We start from the raw sequence: 24,023 nt of genomic DNA on the forward strand, positions 1-24,023 counted from the left end.
GTTATTTATGAGAACTGCAGCGCTGGCTCCATTGCTGATTTAATTATCTGGTGACTGGGGGGGGGGGGAGTGTCAAAGAGGAAATCAGGGGTTTTATTTATAAAACAATATTAAAAAACACACAATCCAGTTTTATGGCAGCCCAACTATTTAGTTTTATTCTACATTCTGTGAATCCGTTTTGCAAAACAACACTATATAGTCAAATTACTATTAAAGTGTGCAGGTGGGGGAGGAGAACGGATGTAAATATCAGCAGCAGATAAGTGCTACCTTAAATGTTTTCTTTTAGTGCTTTAAAATAGTGGTGCTTCAATCGTAGTTCCACCCCCCCTCCCCTTCAGAATGCAAAGCATCTTCAGCCCAAGCAGCAAATAAATATGCAGCCTTATTAAGGTTTACAGACTTGGTGTGACTTTGCTTTTAATTCTAGTATTTTTTTGTGTTCCCTTTTGTGCTGGCGTTGGTTGGATGCATTTTCACTCTTCGCTTGGCCCTTAGACAATTATGTAACTGGTATCTTTAGAAGCATTCAAGTGTGCTGGAAATACACAAAAGAAGACCTCTTTCAATATATGATGACTGGTGTGTTTGCCAACAACCCAACTTCATTAGAAAATTGGCACGTCCACTCAGTTACCATGTGACACACCGTTAACCGTGGATATTTGTTGCCTTAATGCACAAGTACTCAGGGACTTAACTGATAAGGGGAAAACTCTTCCAAATCTGCTGAACTACACGCTTAGGGTGGCACAGAGCCTTACAATATTGAAAATCAATAGTCATGTGACAGTTTAAAGATCAGAGGTTTCACGAATTAACTTTCTAGTACCAAATTACTAGCCTCTTATTTTATTTTCCAAGGGCTAAAATATATGTGTTTTAGATTATACAGCTGAATATCATCATGATAAACAAACATGATAATGAAACAAGGATAGTGGGCAATCAAAGAATCGTAATAGTTAATAGGACATTTTAAGTATTAGCATCATTTTTCAATTAGGAATTTGGAGAGAGTTTTAAAGCAGTGCAATATTATTCCACTCTACCAGTTTGCTAATGTTTAAAGCAGTGCAGTATTATTAGGCTCTACCAGTTTGCTAATGAAGTACTTTTAACAATAGAAAAGGATCCTGCAAATTTAAATAAACCTGTAATGGCTTACAAACACACACACAATGTTGTGGTTTAATATTAACCAACGTTCTGATGTCTCCTTTACTATAATATTTAGTGCAATTACCTGAATACCAGTTCATTATTTTAAACATTATCAACATTATTTATGTATAGCTATGATACAAAATACATTAAAGAATTCAGAACTTGATCATGCCAGTAAAAGAGAAAATGTTCACATGGGAGGGGGGAGCAGCTCTGTTGGGTTCACAAATATATTTTTTGTTAATATGTTTGCAGAAGTGACATCAACATTTTTTATTCCACAGTATTTGCAACTCAATGGTTGAAGGTCTAGAAATTTCACAGGTGGGCTGTGATCTGTATGTTTCAGCAAGGATAACAACCCTTCATCTCTCCTGTCCCAGCCCATACCATTGCCCTTGTTTCCATTTCTGCTTCTCATGTTCAACTATCCAATTTCTGTTCCCACCCAGCTTTTGCTACTACAGGTTCATCAATTCTGGAGTAGAGCTGGGTCTAGCGTCACACTAACACCACAAATTTAAACAACTATTGTATCACTTTAAACAGCCTTGGTTTCCCCCAATTAATTACAGTATAGGAGTTGTAGTTTGTTTAGGGTGCTGTGCGTTATTAGGAAACCACTATGCCTCTTGAACTATGTCCCCTTACAGGGGACATGGGTGGCGCTGTAGTCTAAACCACTGAGCCTCTTGGGCTTGCTGATCAGAAGGTTGGTGGTTTGAATCCCTGCAATGGGATAAGCTCCTGTTGCTTGGTCCCAGCTCCTGCCAACCTAGCAGTTCGAAAGCACGTCAAAGTGCAAGTAGATAAATAGGTACCGCTCTGGCAGTAAGGTAAATGGCATTTCTGTGCGCAGCTCTGGTTTCAGTGTTCTGTTGTGCCAGAAGTGGCTTAGTCATGCTGGCCACATGACCCGGAAAAACTGTTTGCAGACAAACACCAGCTCCCTCGGCCTTTAACGCAAGATGAGCTCTGCAACCCCAGAGTCATCTGCGACGGGACTTAACTGTCAGGGGTCCTTTACCTTTACTTTATGCCCCTTGCAGAGTTACAATTCCCAGGGTGGTTTAATAGTCAATCCCTCTTCCTCAGAAACCTATGGGAACTCTATCTCTGCGAAGGGCATTTGGGTCTCCTATCAACTTTCGGCATCCTTAACAATCTATAGCTCCCGGTATTTATTTTGGTAAAACACTTAACGTGGTATCATAGTGCTTTAATGGATGGTGTGAATGCAGTCTGGGAAAGTGTTTGTTTTGACTTCATCCCCTTGTGACAATTCCATCTATATAATTTCTCTGCATTTTCTGTCTGAAATATTCTGAACTTAACACTGCACTACATAGCAGACATAACATGCTGGAAACTAACTAACATTTTACCATTTTCTCATTTCCCCCCATTAAATTTCATAGTAAACTAAACTTAAGCTGCCCTAAAACCAACAGGTAATAATGACTATCTCATCTTTAGGCCTCTATATAATGCATTAAAAAACAATAACTGGTAATATGTAGGATAACTTTATTTTAGGGCTAGAAAGCAACGATTATTTGCATCTCTGAAATTATGGTGCAATGGGACATCCCCTTCCTCTCCCAGCACAGTCTCAAAATTAGCTGCAGAAGGTCCGCCCCCCCCCATCTTCTTGACCAGATTTTGAGGGTACCCAGGGAACTGCAGAGGTGAGAAGATTTTGAAGAGAGGAGGAAGTTCCTCTGCATAAATAGAAGTACAGTATGTTTCACGACTGGAATGGCAGCGGTGGGCAAAACTCTGTGGCTTACTAAAAAGCCAAGAAGCATCTAATGTCACTGGATAATATTGCCCGTCTAAGTGTGTGCCAGCACCAGAATTCCTCTGTTCCATTTTATTTCTCTTCGATTGAGTTGTCCTTAGTTGCGCAATGTCTTTCATTATCACAACACTGCTTATTTATTTTTTTGCATTTTTGCAACATATGTGATAAAAACGGGATTTTTTTTAAAAAAATGAGGGACAGACTTAGTTGTGCCATTTCCAGCAGTGCACTACTGTGCTTTCCCGTAAGTAAACTTAATCAAGCACAGCAGCAGCAATATTGCTGCATCTTCCATTGAGTAAATTTGCTTAAGAGGAAGAGCAGCACTTTAAATCCAAAGGGATAGTACCAAGATATTGCTCCTCTTTTCCTCAGTAAATTTACTGAAGAATAGGCGTGGCACGCTGTGTGAAATCTCACATTACCAAAGGCCTATTCACTTATTGCCCCCCTCATATTATTAATAAGCTGTATGAGACCGGATTGTAGGGCCATGCCCTTGCTAGTCACATTTTGGGTACATTTCTGAACTACAGTATTGTTATTATCATCACCTGCCCTTTGCCAGCAAATATCAGGGTGAGTTACAATAATTTAAAATTCAGTATTAAAAACAGCAAAAACATGGGAGTCTGTTTTATGCATGCAGGGTTCAAAACTGGGCAGGGAGCCTACATGCACACAGCATGCATTTCACTTCAGAATTTATTTATTAATTGTTATTAATTAGATTTTTTACCTGCCCTTCACCATAAGATCCCAGTGCAGGTTACAGCAATAATCTGCAGTGTGTGTAGCAAGTTCCCCCACTCTTTATACAAAGAGGTTCCCTAGACTAGATGGATGGGCTTGGGTTATGCTCCCTCTAAATGTGTGTCGTGCATAGATTTGGGGTACTTATGAATCAATTGCTGTTGCTTCAGGCTCAAGTGCCTTGGTGGTATTGACTGCCTTCAATTAGCTTTGAATGGCGGCCCAGCTATGCTCCAACCTGATCAGGGAAAGCTTAACTTCTGTTGTCTACACTTTGATAACTTCTAGGTTTGATCACTGTAATGCATTGTACCTTTCGAAACAGTTCAGAAACTGCAGCTGGTGCAGAATTGAGTAGCTCAATTGCTGAGTGAGGCAAGACAGCGTTAGCATATAGAATCATAGAATTGGAAGAGCTCCAAGGGTCATCTAGTCCAACCCCCTGCAATGCAGAAATCTGAACTAAAACATCCACAACAGATGGCTATCCAACCTCTGCTTAAAAACCTCCAAGGAAGGAGAGTCCACAACCTCCTGTGGGAGTCCGTTCCACCAACTGATCAAATTAATCAGGGGACACAAAAGGAATAGTAGGGCAGGCATGATCCCACACCGCCCTTCACAAAATTATTATTCCCCTAAGAGGCAATGAGTGAATAGGGCTCATTTCACCCATTGTGCAAATCTACAACAGAGAAGACATTGTAAGGTACCATTTTTATTCTATAGGCCACCTACTCTACAGGCTTTATTGATATGATTTTTTTAAACACACACACACACACACACACACACACACACACACACACACACACTTCCTTAATTTAAGATATTTATATCCCTCCTTCCAAGCAGCTTAGAACAGGTTAAAATACCACAGTGACATTGTTTTAAAAAAAACACACACACAACACAAATGGCAGAGTGTCAAAGCTATCAGTAGCAATGTAAACACAAAAATCCTTAAAATAACCAAAGTAAAGCGGCAAAATAACTTACACATCAACTGCCTGAGAAAATATCCATGAACAGCTTGTTTTAACTTGGCACCTAAAACCATTGATGAAGGTGCCAGGGAACAGTCTGTGAAGTGGGGACACAATCACAGAAAAAGTTGCCACCTCCTAAACTGTGAAATAGGAGCATCTGAAGAAGGGCATCAGAGGGGGACACACACACACACAGGCTTATGCCGGAGAAGAAAGTCTTTGCTATACCCTGGTCATAGGCTCTTAAGAGCCATTAAGTATACTACCAAGCCAGGTTCAAGGTTCCGGTGTTCGCTGTAAAAGCCCTGAACAACTTAAGTCCAGGATATCAGAGGATACAGGTGGCTCTGTGGGTTAAACCTTGCCGATCAGAAGGTCAGCGGTTCGAATCCCTGCAACAGGGTGAGCTCCCGTTGCTCAGTCCCAGCTCCTGCCAACCTAGCAGTTCGAAAGCACGTCCAAGTGCAGGTAGATAAATAGGTACCACTCTGGCGGGAAGGTAAACGGTGTTTCCATGCGCTGCTCTGGTTCGCCAGAAGCAGCTTAGTCATGCTGGCCACATGACCTGGAAGCTGTACGCCGGCTCCCTCGGCCAATAAAGCAAGATGAGCACTGCAACCCCAGAGTCGTCCGCGACTGGACCTAATGGTCAGGGGTCCCTTTACCTTTACCAGAGGGATCTCCTGAACCCTTATATCCCAGCTTAGTCCCTGAGATCATCTGCAGGAGCCTCTCTGGTGGTTCCTGGGGTTGGAGAGGCTCATTGGATGACGACAAACATTTTGTGTCATTGGCCCAGTCCTGTAGAATACCTTGCCAATAGAGATTCAGCTGCCACCTAACTGTGCCAACTTTTAACCGCTTGCTGAAAACTTTTCTGTTCTGTCAAGCCTATCTACTGATGTTTGTTTTTAATTCCTTGTATACTGTTGGTATATATTGTGATATATTTTTATGATACAGCAGTATATATCCATTTTTATAAAATAAAAATAAATAAAGCCAGTGCTTTGAATTGTGCCTGGAAAGAATCTGGGAATGGACAAGTACATTTGATATGTTCTATTTGGTAGACAATGCCACTTTCCACACATACAGTAGCATACCCTGGACACTATGAAATATGGATAACTACTTCACATATGGCCAATCATGGCTTCCCAAGAATACCTATGATGTAAGTAGGCAAGATTTGCATACCAATGTGTAAACTGGAGGAAAAACCATGTTTGAAGCAGCACAAAGAGTACAGAAAACGAACAAATACATTTTTTGCCTTAGAACAGTGAGGGCCAAACTTGGCCCTCCAGCTGTTTTTGGACTACAATTTCCATCATCCCTCACCACTGGTCCTGTTAGCTAGGGATGGTGGGAGTTGTAGTCCCAAAACAGCTGAAGGGCCAAGTTTGGCTATCATTGCCTTATAGCATGTAGCTAACCAAGATACAGAAACAGAAATGTCAATTTGCCACAGAGCAAGCATTCAACAGATAGTCGGTAAGACAAGGAAAGTTCTGTCATTGCTAACAAATGGTCCTGAAATATCTTCCCTGTCCACTCCACAGAGGTCTTTGTATTTTAGGGTCTCATATATATCCAGTTTATTGTGTTTTACTTAATGTTGTGTTGGGTTACTAATTACGCATGTTAGCATATGTGTTTTTGTATCTTTGGGAAAGAGATTTGTTTTCTAAAAAGTTTATGAAGTTTGGGCATTTTATTTGCTGTGGTAGGCATTTAGAACACAGTAGACATATTCATTCTCCCCCCACATACCTTTTTTTTTTTTTTTTGCAATCATGGCAGCCAGAGATGTTTCATTCATGAGACTCGCAATTTCAGTCTTTCTAGAGAGCCCTAAAAAATCACAAGCATTGAGATTAAATTGTGCTGCCAATACGTGAGAGAAGACACCAACACAGGTGACAAATTACCCAAATATGGAATACCCGCAGAGCGTTGCATATTGCAATTGACCTTTTAAAACTCCACTTCCCCTTGCAGTAGAAAGTCTAGGAGTTCCAGCTTTCTCAGCCACACTGCCACTATATAAAATAATCCCGACTAATCTCAAAGTGATGTTTAAAGGAGATAGAAAAGTAATCTAAAGAATAGGTTCTAATTTACTGAACCAACCACTACCGGAGGACTATTATTCAAAGAAATTGAGGCAACAATCTCAGCACTGGGTGGCAACAGGAAGAGGGAGGGTGGAGGATGTAACCAGGAATATAAACCCTATTGGACATCTTGAGTGTCCATTCCAATCTGCGATTTCTAAGGGGAGGTGGTTTTTCTGCTCAGAGACACATGGGAGGAACCTCTTTACCCCAGTAATACTTTTGGATTGGGATTGGGCGAGTGCTGCGCCAAAAAGCTGACTTGTCTAAAAAAACAACCAGGAGATTGACAAAAAATGTTTTCAGGAACCTCTTTAAATGGATAAGAAGAGAGATAACAAGGCAGGGAGTTGGCAGAGAAGGAAAAGGGTTAAACAGTCTTCTCCCACTGCTCTGATCAAAATTCAGGTTTCTGTGCCAGATTTAAAGTTCCTGTTCCTTTTTTAAAATAATAAGAATAATAATTAACCCACATTGAGAGATCAGGTTTGGTGCCTTCACTTCCCTGACTGAAAAGTCAAGCAGTGGGGTTTATATAGTACAAGCCTATGGGGTGTTTCTCCTGTTACAGGCTCTAGCTAAGGGTTAATAATAATAATAATAATAATAATAATAATTTTTATTATTTATACCCTGCCCATCTGGCTGGGTTTTGATCTTCTGAATAAACATTATGGAGCAAGAACAGACCGTTCCCACCAACCACAGATTAAGGGGCACTTGTATTGCATAGGCATCACACATGGCAACAATAAGGCATAAATCAAACTTTCCTCTTGGAAAGAGGGAGGAGCATCTGCACAACTAGCCGAGCCAACAATGCCAAAATGGGGGGGGGGGGGCAGAGATGAGCACCCATTTTAATAATGGACAAAGGCACAGAAACTCAGGAGAAACGAAGGGAACCCAATAACCGGGGTGGGAATAAGGGAGAGAGATGTGCTTTTTCCAAAGCCCCTGCAATTCACCTCTTTTCCCAGCAGGAAAAACGAAAGGCTTGGCTAGTATTGTAGGGAGTGGGGTATTATTAGTATTATTTTATTACATTTATTCATCGCTTTCTGTCTCTAAGGAGCTTACCAATACTGAAAATAAAACACCCAACACCTTGTGTGAGTCATTTAAATACACCGACTAAAACACAGAAGAAAATTAACCACCTGGTTCAGTTTCTTGGAAGTGAGTTACAAGGAATGAGGTCTTTTTATGAACGAGTTTGGGTTTTAGTGCTCAATGTTTTTTTTTTTTTAAAAAAAAAACACCTTCAATAAGGCGGTTTTTAAAAGACTGAGAGGAAGAGAGGGATATAAACGTTAATAAATAAAAATGAATGCGACTTGGGAGTAAACTTACCGGGTGTTGCTGAGTGAAGAAACTGGCCCTCCTCTCAGATGCCCCCTTGTCCTTTCAGCTTGAAAGCCTGCAAAAGGGGCTACAGGAAGAACCTTGCAAAGCTGACTCACTCCTTTATAGCAGTTCTCCTAAGCCCCTCGGGTTCTGCGGGAAGGCACAGAAATGGCGGGAAAGCCTGTGCGGGGACCAGGAAAAGCTGCCCAATTGCGGGAAGGAAAGCACCGCCCTTCTCCCCATTAAGAGCTGTGCTCCCAGTGGCTGCCGCACCAAGGACCTTGTCGTGTAGGAAGTGAGCTCTTCGTCAGTCCACACAAGACACACATGTGCTTTAATTCTCCTCAGAAGCAGGCAAACCAGCACACACACAAAAATAGAATGGAAAGCAGTAACTGGCATGCAAAATTGTTGTAATGCAGCGTAGCCTCTTTGTGAGTGAAACAGCAGTTCCAGGCCCATAAAGCTGGTGTGGAAATAGCCCTTGTTTACTGTTGTCCATAGTATCCTGTTTTGTTGCTAAACTACCGCTTCTGCTGAGATTTTTCAAGGAAGCAGCCTTTCACTTTTTGCAAGAGATGCAGCCTGCCTTCTCATTTAGGTGTTTTTGCGTACTTCAGGTTGCTTGAGGGTGACTGTTTATTCGGGGTTCAGATACCTTGTGGGAACATAATACTCTGCGTAGATGAAACATCAAGACACCTGTGTGTATACTGTCATTTGTGACTGTCACATGCACACGTCTGTTTAATTGCATATACTTATGCTGCAAAAGCTAGGATTGGTTGTAGCTATGCAGCGCACTGTACAACCAGATTTAGAAAGTTGAGGTAATTTTAATCTGTTTTTGTATTTTAACTTGTATGTTTCAAAGTAGGGTTGTATTTTATTTTATATTTTGCATTGAGGGGTTTTTTTTACATTCAAGCGGTGTATAACATTTATGAAATAAAACAAAATAACTATTTGCGCCAAATATATTTATTTCTTTTTATTTTAAACATTTATAGACTGACTTTTTGAGTAAAAACCCTCTCAAAGCGGCTTACACAGTAACAGTTTAACCATAAGGTAAAGGTAAAGGGACCCTTGACAGTTAGGTCCAGTCGTGGCCGACTCTGGGGTTGCAGTGCTCATCTCGTTTTATTGGCCGAGGGAGCCAGTGTACAGCTTCTGGGTCATGTGGCCAGCATGACTAAGCCGCTACTGGCGAACCAGAGCAGCGCACGGAAACACCGTTTACCTTCCCGCCGGAGCGGTACCTATTTATCCATTTGCACTTTGACGTGCTTTCGAACTGCTAGGTTGGCAGGAGCAGGGACCGAGCAACGGGAGCTCACCCCGTCGTGGGGATTACAAACCGCCAACCTTCTGATCGGCAAGTCCTAGGCTCTGTGGTTTAACCCACAGCGCCTTCAAGCAATTAATAGTACAAAAGATGCAATACAGTCTGCTGTAAAAATAAAGAAAAAAGCCCACAACATTAATAAAGCAGCAGGAATAAAAAAACACCCCATAATTAAAACACCTTTTAAAAAGCCACTGGCTAAAAGGCCACCAGGACTAAAATAAAGGGAGTTCAAAACCAGTGAGAGATATATATATATATATATATATATATATATATATATACACACACACACACACACACACACACACACACATATGATGGTTATCACGTGTGATCTATACATAGCAACCTTGCTTTTTCCTACCCAGATGTGCTTCCTGTGGAGGAAAAGCATAATGCTGAGGTGGCTTCAACTTTATAATCCTACCTGAAACAAGACAATTGCAAGCTTCATTTCAGAAACACTGTTCACCGCTTCACTTACATAAGCCATTGTACAAGACAACAGCGTGGTACTTGAGTAATTCGAATGGAAATGTCAAGTTTTCACAGCCTATGATTAGAGGTAAGTGCCCTGCTATTATACAGTAGTTCTGTCAAGTAGACTGGGCTGAGTACATGTCATGACCTCTTCTCAGCAAATGCTTGTCTTTCTTTCTCTCTCTCTCTGCTCACAGAGACTCTCACCACCCCCACATTTTACTGCAGCAGCAGTGAACAAAATAACCAACACAACACTTTATGAAGCACCAAACCCCCACTTTGCCATATCTTTAAGTGACTAGAGTTGTGATTATTCACATATTGTTTAAAACGGTACTGTATTGTGTTATGATGTACAAAATCTCTACATTCCTTATTGTATATAAGGTATAAAATTAATAGTAGGCTCTGTCCTGGAACACCTTAAACAGAGAAAATCCCTCCCTCTCCCTACATTTCTCTTGTCAGCTCTGCCTGACTGAGGACTTCAGGGTATGGACAATAGGATTTACAGCTTAACAATGTAATCCACTGGTTTAACAAGACAAGGTGCAAGTTATATCATGTATGTTATAGATATGTGCAATAGATTTGGTTAATTCTGGGGGAAAAGACCTTTCATTGGTTGCAAATGCTCGTTGGAGAATGGATTTGCAAATTTCCCGCTGTAACAAAGCTATATAATATGTACATGTGCAATCCATCACATGATTTCTAAACAAAAACAAAAAAACCCCCTCTTTGTAACTACACTTACGGAAGCCACATTTAAAAAGTTACAGCTTGTATATGTAAAAAAAATTGCCAGAAAATAAAAATGGAACACTGAAAGTGACCAAAAAAATTGTTTTTCATATAGACTCTGGAAAAGGTTTTAGAATTATATTTTTAAAAACAAACCAACCAACCATATACTAGTTATGTACATTCATCACAAGCCAAAGGTTTGGAGGAATCCACTGTCCACACAACATTTCATGTAGGGAAGGGGTTCATTGGTTTCCTTCATTGTCAGGGAATGCATAGCACAGCTCATGTACAGAGTTTTCTACCAACATGGAGTTCAGAAACTCCATCTCCTATGTGCCTGTGTGGCGGCATGGAGCATTTTCTGTTATTCACCTTAGTAGCACATAGGGCTAAATAAAACCATATGGGTATTAGAGACTTTCTGACTAGACTGTGCTAAAAAATTATTCTGGGCCAGTTTAAGTAGATTTGACAATTTTGTAAGGTGGCTCTTCCCCCCTCCCCAAGATCTCAGGTTCAATAAACCTTGGGTACACATTTATTGAGATCCCATGCTTGTAGCCCCCACCCCCTTGTTGTTGTTTAATCATTTAGTCATGTCCGACTCTTCATGACCCATGAACCAGAGCACACCAGGCATTCCTGTCTTCCACTGCCTCCTGCAGTTTGGTCAAACTCATGCTGGTAGCTTCGAGAACACTGTCCAACCATCTTGTCCTCTGTCGTCCCCTTCTCCTTGTGCCCTCAAGCTTTCCCAACATCAGGGTCTTTTCCAGGAAGTCATCTCTTCTCATGAGGTGGCCAAAGTATTACCTACCGTATTAAAATAACAGCAGTATATGCATTATTTGATAAAACCCATGGTACCTTTTTTTTTTTTTTTTGCTACTCCGCTTTGTGTCTAGAATGGGCAAAACGACTTTTGCTGCATTGCCCGTTTTTGTTTTAATTGGGTATGGTTTCATGTTAGAAAAAAAGCTAAAATTAAGCTAACATCTTTGCTTTTCTTCTCACAACTACCATGCCTGTTTCTATGCTCTTTCTTTAGGCATGGTTAATCCAGACCTATTTTCATTAACTACAAATGGAAAAAGCAATGCGCGTTATCCGTGCCTGGTCTCCATTATTGTTGCATAGAATAGGAAAAAAAAGAAAGAACAAGATTATTCTGCATGGATATTTGCCTTGAGCTTTTTTGGCATTGCAAAATGATAGCATAATTTAACATCATTCATGATGTAATTGAGGGCTTCTTCTAACAGGCATCTGCTCATAAGGATTTCAAAACAAGAGTAATTTCTCTAGAAAGTCTTGTTTGATTCTGGTTGGTTTTCATGATGTTTGCATGTCTAGCAATTCAACAGTTAAATTGTTTTCTTTCAGGGAGAACCATCCTTGGGAAATAAAGGTGAACCAGTATATTGGGGACAAAACTGACTTTTTGGAGGGCTTGAGGGAAATGCAGGTAACAGAAGTATAGATGATGTTGCAACATTCTTCAATTATAGACCAATGGTATTTGTTTTACCTACTCACATCCCCGGGTAGGCAAAACAACATTGCATCTGGGATCAATTTGCTTAAAATTAAAGTGCAACTGCCATCTCTCTTCTATCAAAAGTAAAGTGTTGCAGCTATAACGTACAGACAATTACACATTACTTTGGATTGTAATATTTAGATTTGTGTCATTTCTTATCCAAAGTAAAAAGCATCTCTAAATAAATGAGTGATCTTATACTACATATTTTATAGGCTGTGTACTTAGCAAGATCCATCTATATTTGCATGTGCATATATACTCATGTTATCTTCAATCTCATGCTGCATATTTAGAAAGTTGGAACTTTAATGCCTTCCGCCAAAGTAGACTGAGTGAACAATTAGGCTTGCATGCACAGAAAAACAGGTCTTCTGCAGCATTTTATGGAGGCTTAGATGGGTTGTGCATTAATTCTGGAAGCACGAGCCTTCCAAATCAGTTATACTGCTGTTTGCTTTTCTCAACAAAAAGCTGGAAATGTCTCAATAATGCACCTTTTAAAATGTCCATGCACTACCTTTGTCGTCATGGACAGTTTGCCGGTATGATTGCTCCACCCAATTAGCAGCCTCCAGTCATGCAATTTGGAGCGGATTGTGAAATGAACTTGTGACCTTCCATGGAAAGAGGCTACAGAAATCAGAAATTATCTATCGTATTTACCTTGACTCTTCCAATGGTGCTGAGCCTCCAATGAAAACAAAGGCCTGTACAGAAATCAGAAGATGCACCTGTAGGTGTTAGATTCGGGGCCCTCCAGACTGTAGGTGTTGTTGTGGGCATATTCTGCAACATGTTCTTGACTCAATTAGTGGTGGATTTGTTTTGCTTTAGCTTGTTCTGAGATGCAATCATGTTATTGCTCTTCAGAAGGGCGCAGCAAAAATGGGACAAAAATAAACCAGAACATTTGTGCTCTGTGAAAAGTTACAGGATTTCAGCAAGAAATTGCAGGATATGTACTGAATGAAAAGAAGCAGTATGACCGCCCCCAAAACTTGTGCAGGTGCAAACAATATTGAAAGTCAGGTTGTGGTGACCATGCTGATAGCACTATGAGCACAAATCATCATGAATTGAGGGACCCTAAGCTATATTTGAGAAGAATATTGTGAGCTACAGAAACAGGAAAACTAAATTTGGAATCTTCTTGCCTACTAATCTCAAGTATTGCTTTGTGCCTATAAAATAGACAAGTTTCAAGTCACCCCAGACCTTCTTCTAGGTCAAGGAGATATTTTATTGAATATATAGACTCAAGGTTATATGTGAATTTACAGCCATAACTCCCATGAACAGTTATGGGAACATATTTTTAATTTTCAAATCGGCAGCAACTGAAACCACTAATCCATTAATCAACTAATCCACACATTTTTTTGGGGGGGGATACTTTAATCTAAAATGGCTTAAAGAGATATCTTATTCCCTGTCCCATCTTAAAATATGAATGTTATTTAGAATGGATATTAGTTGTGAGGGGTGGGTGGGAAGCTAGCTGGCTTGGGAGTGTGGGTAATGGGATACAAAGCCCTTCAGCTCTAGGTCACTGGTTCAAATCTAGTACATGTTGTCAGTGACAGAAAATCATTGCCATCTGATTGCTGCTTGACAGTTGTATGTGTCTGCAACTGCTGGTGGTCGGATGTACATATCAGTGCACAAACTGGAAGACAGAGGCTCTCTGTCACAGCATCAGTGAAGGCTGAATCAGATGTAGAACTGAACACATACCCACACACAAAAGCAGAGGCACAATATTACATTTCCAGTTAAGTTCACTGGCAAAATGGTTCTCTTGAGGAGTTTCTTTTTATATTGCGTATGAGCACATGCAGTTTTCTTTAGACTAAGTCAGACCATTGCTTAATATAGTCCAATATGGTCTATTCTGCCTGGAAGTGGCTCTCCAAGCTGCTATGTGAAGGTATTCCCAAGCACCACCTGCCTTAAGATTCTTTTACATGGAAATGCCAAGAATGGAAGTTAATAATTTCTGCAGGAAAAGTATTGATGTACCACTGTGCTGTGGCCCCTTGCCCAGTTCCTTTTCAGTTACACAAACACAATGGTGAGCACAGACCCATCTTTGTTCAGCCATGAGTCCTTGGGAAAAGAAATACTATCTGCAGACCGAAATTTATTTATTTAAAATATTGTACACCATTTATGTACTGCAATTTTAGGGAAGGGTTGCAGCTCAGTGGTACAACATCTGCTTTCCATGCAGAAGGTTCCAAGTTCAGTCTCTGCCATCTACAGGTTGGGCTTAGGAGAAGGCTCTCTGAATTCTTGGAGACCACTGCCAGTTAGTGTGGAATGTGTGAATAAGGGAAGCAGCTTTCCTTGAATTAAGTGATTACAATAAGGGGGGGGGTGGAAAGAGGGAGGCTTGCTACAGTGTTGGTGAAAATAGTTATAAACCTGGGAAGCTGCATCACAGAATCAGCTGCAATGCAAATCTGGTTCCATTGCAAAGGGAGTACAGTTAGGCACCAACCAGCCTGCTTTCTGATGGAGTACCCTGACATCACTATGCCACTCTTATTCTGGATTGCATCTTTGAAATATCTGCAGACATTCCGCCTTTTACCACCTGATAACCACTAACAAAGAGAGTCTTGTGGGGTTTATTAAGACTAACAGATTCATTCAGCAAAAAGCCATAGGAGGATGATAAATGCCTTCCTAGAGGATGATATAGTTCCATCTAACCTTAAGATGGCTGTTGCAAGACCTTTATTGAAGAAACCCTCCCGGCATCCCACCATACTGGATAATTACCAGCCAGATTCAGATTTGTCATTTTTGAGCAAGGTAGTTGAGCGTACAGTGGTGTCTCAGTTCCAAAGATTCTTGGAGGAAGATTTTCTAAGATCATTTCAATCCAGTTTTATGCTTGGCTTTGGGACTGCAGGAAAAAAAATAGGAATTTGCTTCAGTACAAGCACCCCACATGTATCTGGGTTTTTGATACTTGTAAACAGCTTAGAAGTCTATTTGGGCACTAAATGGCATATAAAATAATGATTATGTCACAAGTCCATATTTCCTTCTAATTCTGCTGCCACCACAAGACTTTAATAAAACATTCCCCTTTATACCACCAACAATATAGTTGCAATAGCGGGCTATTAGCGGGCTATTAGGCTATAGATATGGGATGAGCACACACAGAAAATTATTTACTAGATAAAGCAAATGCATTTATTTTTATTTACATACAATATGCTTTATTAGTTGCTTACATGAATTGTGCAGTGTTTCCTTAAGGAAGCTGTTACATCCTTGTCTAAATTCACTTTCCTAATTAAAATCCTGGTTGCCAGTTACCTTTCGCATAACTCCACCCCAGTTAGCTTTCCTGGAAAGGCACAGAGGGACAAGGCTTGAAGGTCTCCCTCAGGCCAGATGAGTGCATGGTTCAACCTAATCCCTCAGCGATAACTTACAATGGGCTCTCAAATTCTTGACAGCCTTGCTTCAGCTTCCCCTGAAGTCTTGCTTCCGGTCAGGCAACTTGAGAATCAGGACACTGCCAGGAAGATGTCACATAGTTGCCTCCATCTGATGTCTCCTTGCTTACTGAGGCTGCCTTCTGCTGCCACTCTGGCCAGAAGCTATCCTGGAGAACCACCCTGCCTGGAGTCTTCCTCTCCTGGCTGGCTCTCACAGCATTAGCTTTCAGTGATCCCAGCTTTTCTTCTGCTTCCTCAGGTTCTTCTCTGACTGAGCACTCAGACAAATGCAGTGACCGTCTTGTATACAATTTGGGTCAGCACCATGGGGCCAGAAACTCCCAGTTACCTTAATATCTGCCAATCCACTGCCCTTTAGGTATGATCTAAGGAGAGCCCATATAATGTTTCCTAAACTAGCCTATCAAAATCTTCCTGTTGGTCTAGCAATGATAGCAAAACAACAACTCATGCCAATATTAAAATAATTTTGAAATGATTTTTTTTTTTGAGACAATAGACTAGTATAAGAAACAAATACTAAAAGTTGCAATGTCCAATGACCTCTTTGGGCACCATAGGCTTTCCTCTATGGGGTACCCCAACGTCTTCTTGTGATTGGTGAGGCCTCTGACTAGGTTCTGAGAATGAGCAGGGCATGCAGTGCCGCAGGCACTCTTTAAAAAGCTCAACCAGGACCCAGTGATGTGCAGTAACTATTAGGCAAACAAACCCCTTTGGGGGTGAAGGTAATGGGGAGGGTGGTGGCAGAATAACTGCAAGTGTTATTGAATTACAGAGATTATCTGGATCTGTCAGTCTGGGTTTAGGCCTGGTTTTGGTTCCAAATCAGCCTTAGTCATCCTGGTGGGTGGCCTTTATTAAGAGTGGATGTACCCTGGAAAGTATGTACCCTGGGAAGAGGGAGGTTCTCTGAGTAGGTAAATCCTGTTCCTGTTACTTATGCTAGACAGGGTTGCATTCCTCCTAAAGGAACAGGAATGTAGCTTATGGAGGTGATACATCATTGTCACTGATGACCCAAGTGACTTCTGTGGCTAGAAGTGCCTTTCCCCCAGTAGCAGCAATGGCCTTACTGGTGGACAGAGCAGTGAAGGATTATTCTCCACCCTTGCTCTCTTGTCTATTATGGAGGTTGCTGTTGTAGGCAGAATGAAGGAAGCTTGCCTTTACAGGCCTGCAGCTGTCCAAATTCATCACTGCGGCCTGCAAGAGTATGTAGACAATAAATATTCTGGGTGGTATCCAATGCACATGTTCCATTAGCGCAAGGATTTGTGCTTGCCCAAGTGCCATAGGCATCTGGTTGGCCACTGTGAGAACAGCCCTGGACTAGACTGGCCTGATCCAGAAGGTCTGTTAGAAGTTTTTGTCCCTTAAGAGATGAATTTTATCAAAAATACACAAATAAATTGGATAGAGACAGATATTATAGCCTTCTATTTTTATTCTGCCCTTTCTCCAAGGAGCTCAAGGCAGTGTACCTAATTTTTTCTCATAACCACCATGTGAGGTAAGTTAGGCTGAGAGATAGTGACTGACACAAAGGCCACCCAGTAACCTAACCAGTACACCCCACTACATCTCTATTATGGGCTGTGCATTTATTTAGATTTCCCACCATGGGATTGGACATAACGCACAAACAAGAAAATATACTTCCAGAAATAAAACTCTCTCAGGTAATCAATATTTTAGTTTCCATGTCACTTTAAGATTAAATTATTTCCTAACCTGTTTATAGCATCTGGTGGTTTTTATTAATGCTGATGGGTGCCCATGTTTCCTACCAACCCATATACCAAATACTGCAAGAATGTAAATGAGGCCTGCCTACCTACCTGCATTGCTGAGATACCTTTCCAGTTCCTTTTCCTATAGTCATTATCCTCCCTCAGCCTATCCTGGCTGCTTTTTAAAAATATCCAAGATATTTCAGATATTTTCTAGATTTTCATAGATGTCCCCCAAATCTCAGAAATCCAGTGAACTGATTGTGGTGTGTGTCGTCCCCACCCCCGCAATATTAGATTACAGTGATACCTTGGGTTGAATGTGCTTCAGGTTGAGCACTTTCGGGTTGTGCTCCGCGGCAACCTGGAAGTAACAAGATGACTGGCAGAATCCGAGACCTGGGAGAGGAGAGGGTGGAAGAAGACTGGAAGAAATTCAAGATTTATTTACAAAAACATTGTAATTTGGTTGAATGCTAAGAAGGATGCTAGATCATAAATAATTTGGCACCATTAAATTAGATTGAGTTATGATGATAAGTTAGATTTAGGAAAGCATAAATTTTTGGATAACCATCAGATCATATTTAAATTTCTAGGATTTGAACATAGGGTATCTGAAACTAGAAAAGTAACATGGGAAAGATAGTTAACAACAATGGAAACAAGGCGATAAATTGCTGGAAAAAATTTTATTGTGATGAAGGTAGGAGCGGGAGGCGTGAGGGAGTCCAAAGAAGTTGTGAAACTATGTTGAGATATATGCTACATTGTTTATTCTTGTGTATTGTATTAAAAAAATGTTAATAAATATTATTTTAAAAAAAGGAAGTAAGGGAGCGCGTTATTTCCGGGTTTCGCCGCTCGCACATGCGCAGACGCTCAAAATGATGTCACGCACATGTGCGGAAGCGGTCAAACGTGACCCGTGCAGACGTGTCGTCGCGTCTTATGTTCCATTCAGGATGCGAACACAGCTCCAGAACGGATCTCGTTCACATCCCAAGGTACCACTGTATTTGAAGGTTTAAAAACGTACAACAAATATATCTGGCATGCAGAGATAGGTGGTCTCTTTGTCACCCTGGCACAAATCTCACAATGAGAAAGAAAGATGGGAAAATAGAATGAGACTCTTCCTTCTCCCCATTAATGTAGTAAAGATATTTTTACATTCAAGCTGTGCGCCAGCTCAGCCTCTCAACAAAAGACATTGTGGAATCTCATAAAATAAAATAAAAAACCTGCAGCTAACGACCAATATTTTAAACCAAAGTATTAGGCCATGTCATGCTGAGGATAGTAATGATAGAAAGGTCTTTAGACAAATGAGCAATTCGTTCGGCATTTCGTTTGGATAGAAAGGCCATCTCAGGTGTCTGCGTGGATTCTATCTGGAGAGCAGCCTCAGGCAGATTGACTCCATTCCCAGCCTTACTACAACTGTGCTATCTGTTTAGGCAGTGGATCATTTCAGAGAGTGGCAGGTGAGGTTATAGCCATCAGTCAAGTGACCATAAAAAGAATGTCTCATACCATTCCAGCATCTCACAATGCAGCATGTGCAGATACAAAAAAAGAACCAAAGCAAAAAACCCAACCACACTTGTTTTCCTTTACAAGAAATAAAAGAAAACCAATTCTATTGGTTGGTAGAACGGAAAAGTATTCAGCATGTTCACTACTGCCACCAAACCTAAGCTTCAAACAGTCATTCTGGGGTCCTTCAGAACTTTATTTTTTTGTCATATTATTGCAGTGAAATGTTAGGGACAACAGAAGCCCAAGCCTGTCTTCCTCTGTATACTTTATGCAACAGTTGATATAAAAGGAAAGAAAGCAAGGATATCTACTGGCATTAAACTAGAATCCACACCCAGGATTGTAAAATGTCCAAGTTTCTCGTTTAGCATAATGAGACTTCCAACATCCAGTTGGAAGTCTGTGGCTGTCATTTTAACATCTAGATCAGTATTGTATCCTAAGTGTCCAGTGGCTCTAGAGAAATATTTAAACAATACTACAATGTTCCAAGACTAAAACTAAATGTTCAGTTCTTCTTTTCTTTTTTCACAAAACAGCTGGTACAGAGCTGAGAATAGTGCAGTGGAATAGATTTCAAAAAATGTTTTTTAAAAATCTTTAAATTTCCAGAATCACTGATATACCAGACAATGAATATTACGTGACCTTCACTCCTGTGTCCTCAGATCTAGCAAACAGTCCTATCATGACTTTTCTTAGAGAATATTTTGAACGTCTGTTTATGAAACACTATCATTGGCTAAAACAGTGTAATTTTATTGTTCAGCCTCTTATCGCACAGTATCAGTTTTGTCTAGACAACTTGTTTCCGTACCTTCAATTATTCTAGACCAATTATGGGTTTGTTCTGCTATCTTAACTTCATACGTTCTCCAGTTGCTTGAACAAAATTATTCCACATTTGAGCCAGGTAAACAAGATTAAGAATTTCAGCCACCACCACTATGAATTCATGTGAATTGATGATGTGGTCTACACATTTATGTCTTCAATTTTTCAAGTTTTCCACCTTGCTGTGCCTTAATATAAAACAATTCCCTAATGTTTTCCACCGAAAAGAATAAACTCCAGACTCTCATCCAAAAATATCTCTAATTCTGCTACAAGTTGCAAGTTTCTTCCAGGAAGATGTCCTGAATACGTGATATATGAACGAGCAGTATTTTGTAGTCAATTTATGTGTTTGTGGTATTTCATCATATATTAAAGAAGACCAAAATGATTTCTAAGCATTACTAAAAATGACTGAGCATTATTGGTTTCCTTACTATTCAAGCTTACATCTTTAAAACACAGGGCATAGGAAATGATGGTGTTATCCATATAAGCATAACTAGATAGGGAAAAGAAAACTGTTATTTTTTACTGCCTATCATGGCTAAAAGGAGAGCTGTCTACAGCTGCATTTCTAGATGACCAACACTTGCCCAACTGACTCAGCCTCTGTCATTCTGGGAAAATAGATTGATGCGTCTTCTATGAAAACTAGTGCTGTGCTGATATTTTTCTCCTCTATTGACCACTCTCAGTCAATTAATGAGATAAGAAATTGCATTCAAAAATGACGAAAGGTGAGATACATTTGAGATTTTCATGGATGGGGTGCAGGGATTTTGTTGTGCTCACCTAACTTTCCTGGTGGCCCAGGAATGCCCTTTTTTTCATTTTACAAATCATTTCTCTACTGGTACAGACTCTGCCTACTGAGTACCTGGCAGCTGGGCTGTGTGTGTTTTCAAATAGGGGTCCCCCCCTTTATTTTTAGTTAAAACTTCCCTTAGAAAGCAAAATCAGTAGGTGTAATTATTTTTTTGGAACCCAGGAGCCTGGCTCCCATGCTTCAAGCTCAGGGGAAGGTGGAATAAGGTAACTTCTTGCATAGGGCTTTTTCAAATCGGGATGTACAGGCAGCCAAGGAGCCTGCAAAGCACTGGAGAAATGCCCAAGAGAAAGAAAGAAAGAAAGAAAGAAAGAAAGAAAGAAAGAAAAAAAGAACCCCACTCAGTCACCTTGCAACAATAAGGGAAGCGCCAAAATTATAAGGGGAAAATAAAGTGCTCTAAGAAAAGGGCAGAAAAACTGAAACCTCACATTTGCAGGGTAAGAAAACTTTTGAGAAACAGGAGGGTCTATTTCAGCACAGCATTAAAGACAAGAAGAGGTTACCTATACCTTTAGTCTTTCAAATCAATGTGTGTTCCTTGTTTGTTCAGCATCCCCACTGGTCAGTGTTAAACCAGAATAGAAATGGGATTACTCCATCTTTACCACTGCTGCTAAACCCATCATAAGACACCCTGCATAGCAAGAGCTAAGGACCACCTAACGCTCCATTTTGTTTACCTCAAGGCAGCAGCACTTTGAGATTACTCATCAGCATTAATTATACTGGATCAGATATCTATGCAAGATTTATTGAGTTGTTACTCTCCCAACTTTCAGAACCATCCACATATAAAGAGAATATCTCATCTGTAGTTTAATCAACTGATTAGGCAAGAACATAAAAGTAAAATGAACTTCCACTTAGAATCATGTCAAGAGTAGATACCCAGGCTTAACAGCCAAGAAATACAAGTGGGACCTGCAACAAAATACTGCACTATATCGTATCACCTAACAGGAGTGTGTTTGTTGATTCCCCAAAGCGCAGCATTCTACCCCTCCCTTCAGCTTTTTCTTCCCAATGTTTCATGGATAGTGAGCATGCTCATTAGGCAGTCTGCATTAGGCATTTGATTGCCTCTTTTTAATGCTGATAACCCAGACAGGTTCGTCTAGTTGAACCTTTTAACATAATATCATAGTGTTATATTCTTAACAACCTATAGCGCCTCTTCCTAAATTTGCTGGGTTTAAAAGGAGTATAGATGAATGTAACCTATCAATGGTTACTAGTCATGATGGCCACACACTACCTCCGGCATTGGAAACCTCTGAATACCAGTTGCTGGGAAGTCGAGTGGGGCCAAGTGCCATTGTGCTCAGGACCTGCTTGTGGGCTTCCACGGGCATCTGGTTGACTGCCGTGAGAGCAGAATGCTGGACTAGATGGGCCTTTGGTCTGATTCAGCAGGTCTCTTCTCATCTTCAAGAGAAGGTTTCTTCATCCATGTACCCGAAGCTATGGGTAGCCAAGGGAGATGTCCAGCCATCCCACAAAAATCAAGGAGGTATGGCTAGAATTGTGTGAGTGGAAAGAGACTGTCGGTTAACTCATAGGTGCCTGGAAGCTTGGATAAACAGTGATTAGCAACACAAGAAAGTTCTAAACCACCTGGACCCTGAGTTTGTGGCTCACATTCTATACTATACTATTCTATACTATAGCCCCCATCAGCGTTTGAGATTTCCATTCTACCTTATCTTCTCTATGGCCAGGGGAGCCTCCTGGTCAGAGACTGCCATTCTTCTGTGTTTTGTGCACACTGTGATCAGTAATACTGGTTATGAATCAGAATCAGACATTTCTACACACCTGCAATTTGGGCAGTCTTAAAATATAATACTCATGGTAATAAGCATCACTAGATACTAAACAATAGAGCGTGCCTTGGGATCACGAAGGCCAATTTGACCACCTAACCAAGTAGTAAAGTATTCTCTATTGGCCTAGATTGTATGATATGGTAAACCCAACCATGGTTTACAGAGACTGCATGGACATTTGGGCTCTTGGAGAGATCACACTAACATTGCTCCCCCTATTCTTTTTTACTCCCTCACACTAAACTACACCAAGTTTGTTATTAATAACTGAACCTACGCTCATGATTGAACTCTCTTCTTGCTTAGCATGAGCTGTAGCTCAGAACACAGACTGGGGAGGGGTAAAGTGGCCTGCAATAGAAGTAAAGGAGCTTGCAATCGTTTGGGTTACCCATGTCATGTGAACCAGACCACTGAGCTATCTGTTTAGGTAGTGGATCATTTCAGAGAGTGGCAGGTGAGGTTATAGCCATCAGTCAAGTGACCATATAAAGAACGTCTCACACCATTCCAGCATCTCACAATGCAGCATGTGTAGATACAAAAAAAGAACCAAAGCAAAAAACCCAACCACACTTGTTTTCCTTTACAAGAAATAAAAGAAAACTAATTCTATTGGTTGGTAGAACTGAAAAGTATGTCCTCATATTTACCACGTTGTCATCTGTCTCCACTCATAGCTGTAGCTGAATCCCATGCAGCGGTATCCATTATGCATGCTGTAAAGCACCAAGGTCTGCAGCTGGAAATTCCGGCGGTGCGTCACAAGTGCTTCATGGTAGCTTGCCAGGGAGAAAGTTTCTGGCATCCTTTCTTCCAACACTGAAAACGACCCTGATATGCTGCAATACCACCTTCTAGTCAAGTGACCTAAACAACCTATAGGGTGGCAACCTGGTCCTGTAGAGCTGTGCGCACTTCGCACAGACTGAGCCACATGCAGACTTGCTGTGCATGATCACGTTCCATCTTGCCTCTAGTCTGCCAGTCATGATGCATGCGACGCCACGACCAAATACTAGCCAACGTCAAGTCACACCACATATATGGTCCCACTCTGGCAAAAAGACTGCAAAGCTATCACCTAGGTGAGCAGTCCCCAAGCCCATCAACACTCTGTCCCCTTCTCTATTTAGAATGCAACATTCAACTGTTTTGGGTGATGCTGCCACACTGCAGCTACTAATGGTGACGGTCTCTGGTGTAACCCTGCTGTGTAAATTCCTATGCTGAAGATGCAAGTTCAGCGTATTATTTAACATGCAGCATCTAAAAAGGACTGGGGTACTTCAAGTTCTGTTCACATAGCTCGGTTCTATGCTATTTAGGGTATGGTAAGCAAACATGCAGCATTAAATAAAATAATTTAACAAGGTATTTAAATAACACAAGCTATGCAATCTATCTAAAGGTCTGCATGAAGCCCTCCCCCCTCCTTTGGGGCTTCAGTGGGTGGGGGGTGGTGGA

At 40.9% G+C, this 24,023-nt stretch overlaps 1 protein-coding gene and 2 long non-coding RNA genes across 5 annotated transcripts in view; 1 reads left to right on the plus strand and 2 right to left on the minus strand.

The window, feature by feature from the left end:
- Positions 1–8,988, minus strand: part of LOC309342620 — a 59,652-nt gene extending 50,664 nt beyond the window's left edge. Inside the window, exon 1 of one of the 3 annotated variants that reach the window (XR_014156917.1) lies at positions 8,190–8,988. This is a non-coding gene — a long non-coding RNA (uncharacterized lncRNA). The remainder of the gene's footprint in view (positions 1–8,189) is intronic. The other 2 variants (XR_014156918.1, XR_014156919.1) reach the window with 2 other exon arrangements.
- The window catches only part of EBF3 (EBF transcription factor 3), a gene marked incomplete at its 3' end in the record, with an annotated part of 663,555 nt that overhangs the window by 221,939 nt on the left and 417,593 nt on the right, over positions 1–24,023 (plus strand). The gene's annotated exons all lie outside the window — the stretch shown is intronic.
- On the minus strand, positions 10,885–16,653 carry LOC309342624. Its single transcript, XR_014156923.1, has 2 exons — positions 15,095–16,653; positions 10,885–11,580 (listed from the first exon to the last, which is right to left on the minus strand). It is a non-coding gene; the product is annotated as an uncharacterized lncRNA (long non-coding RNA).

The sequence above is a fragment of the Podarcis erhardii genome, assembly GCF_964252035.2.
Source record: "Podarcis erhardii genome assembly, chromosome: 5".
NCBI classification, from domain to species: domain Eukaryota; kingdom Metazoa; phylum Chordata; class Lepidosauria; order Squamata; family Lacertidae; genus Podarcis; species Podarcis erhardii.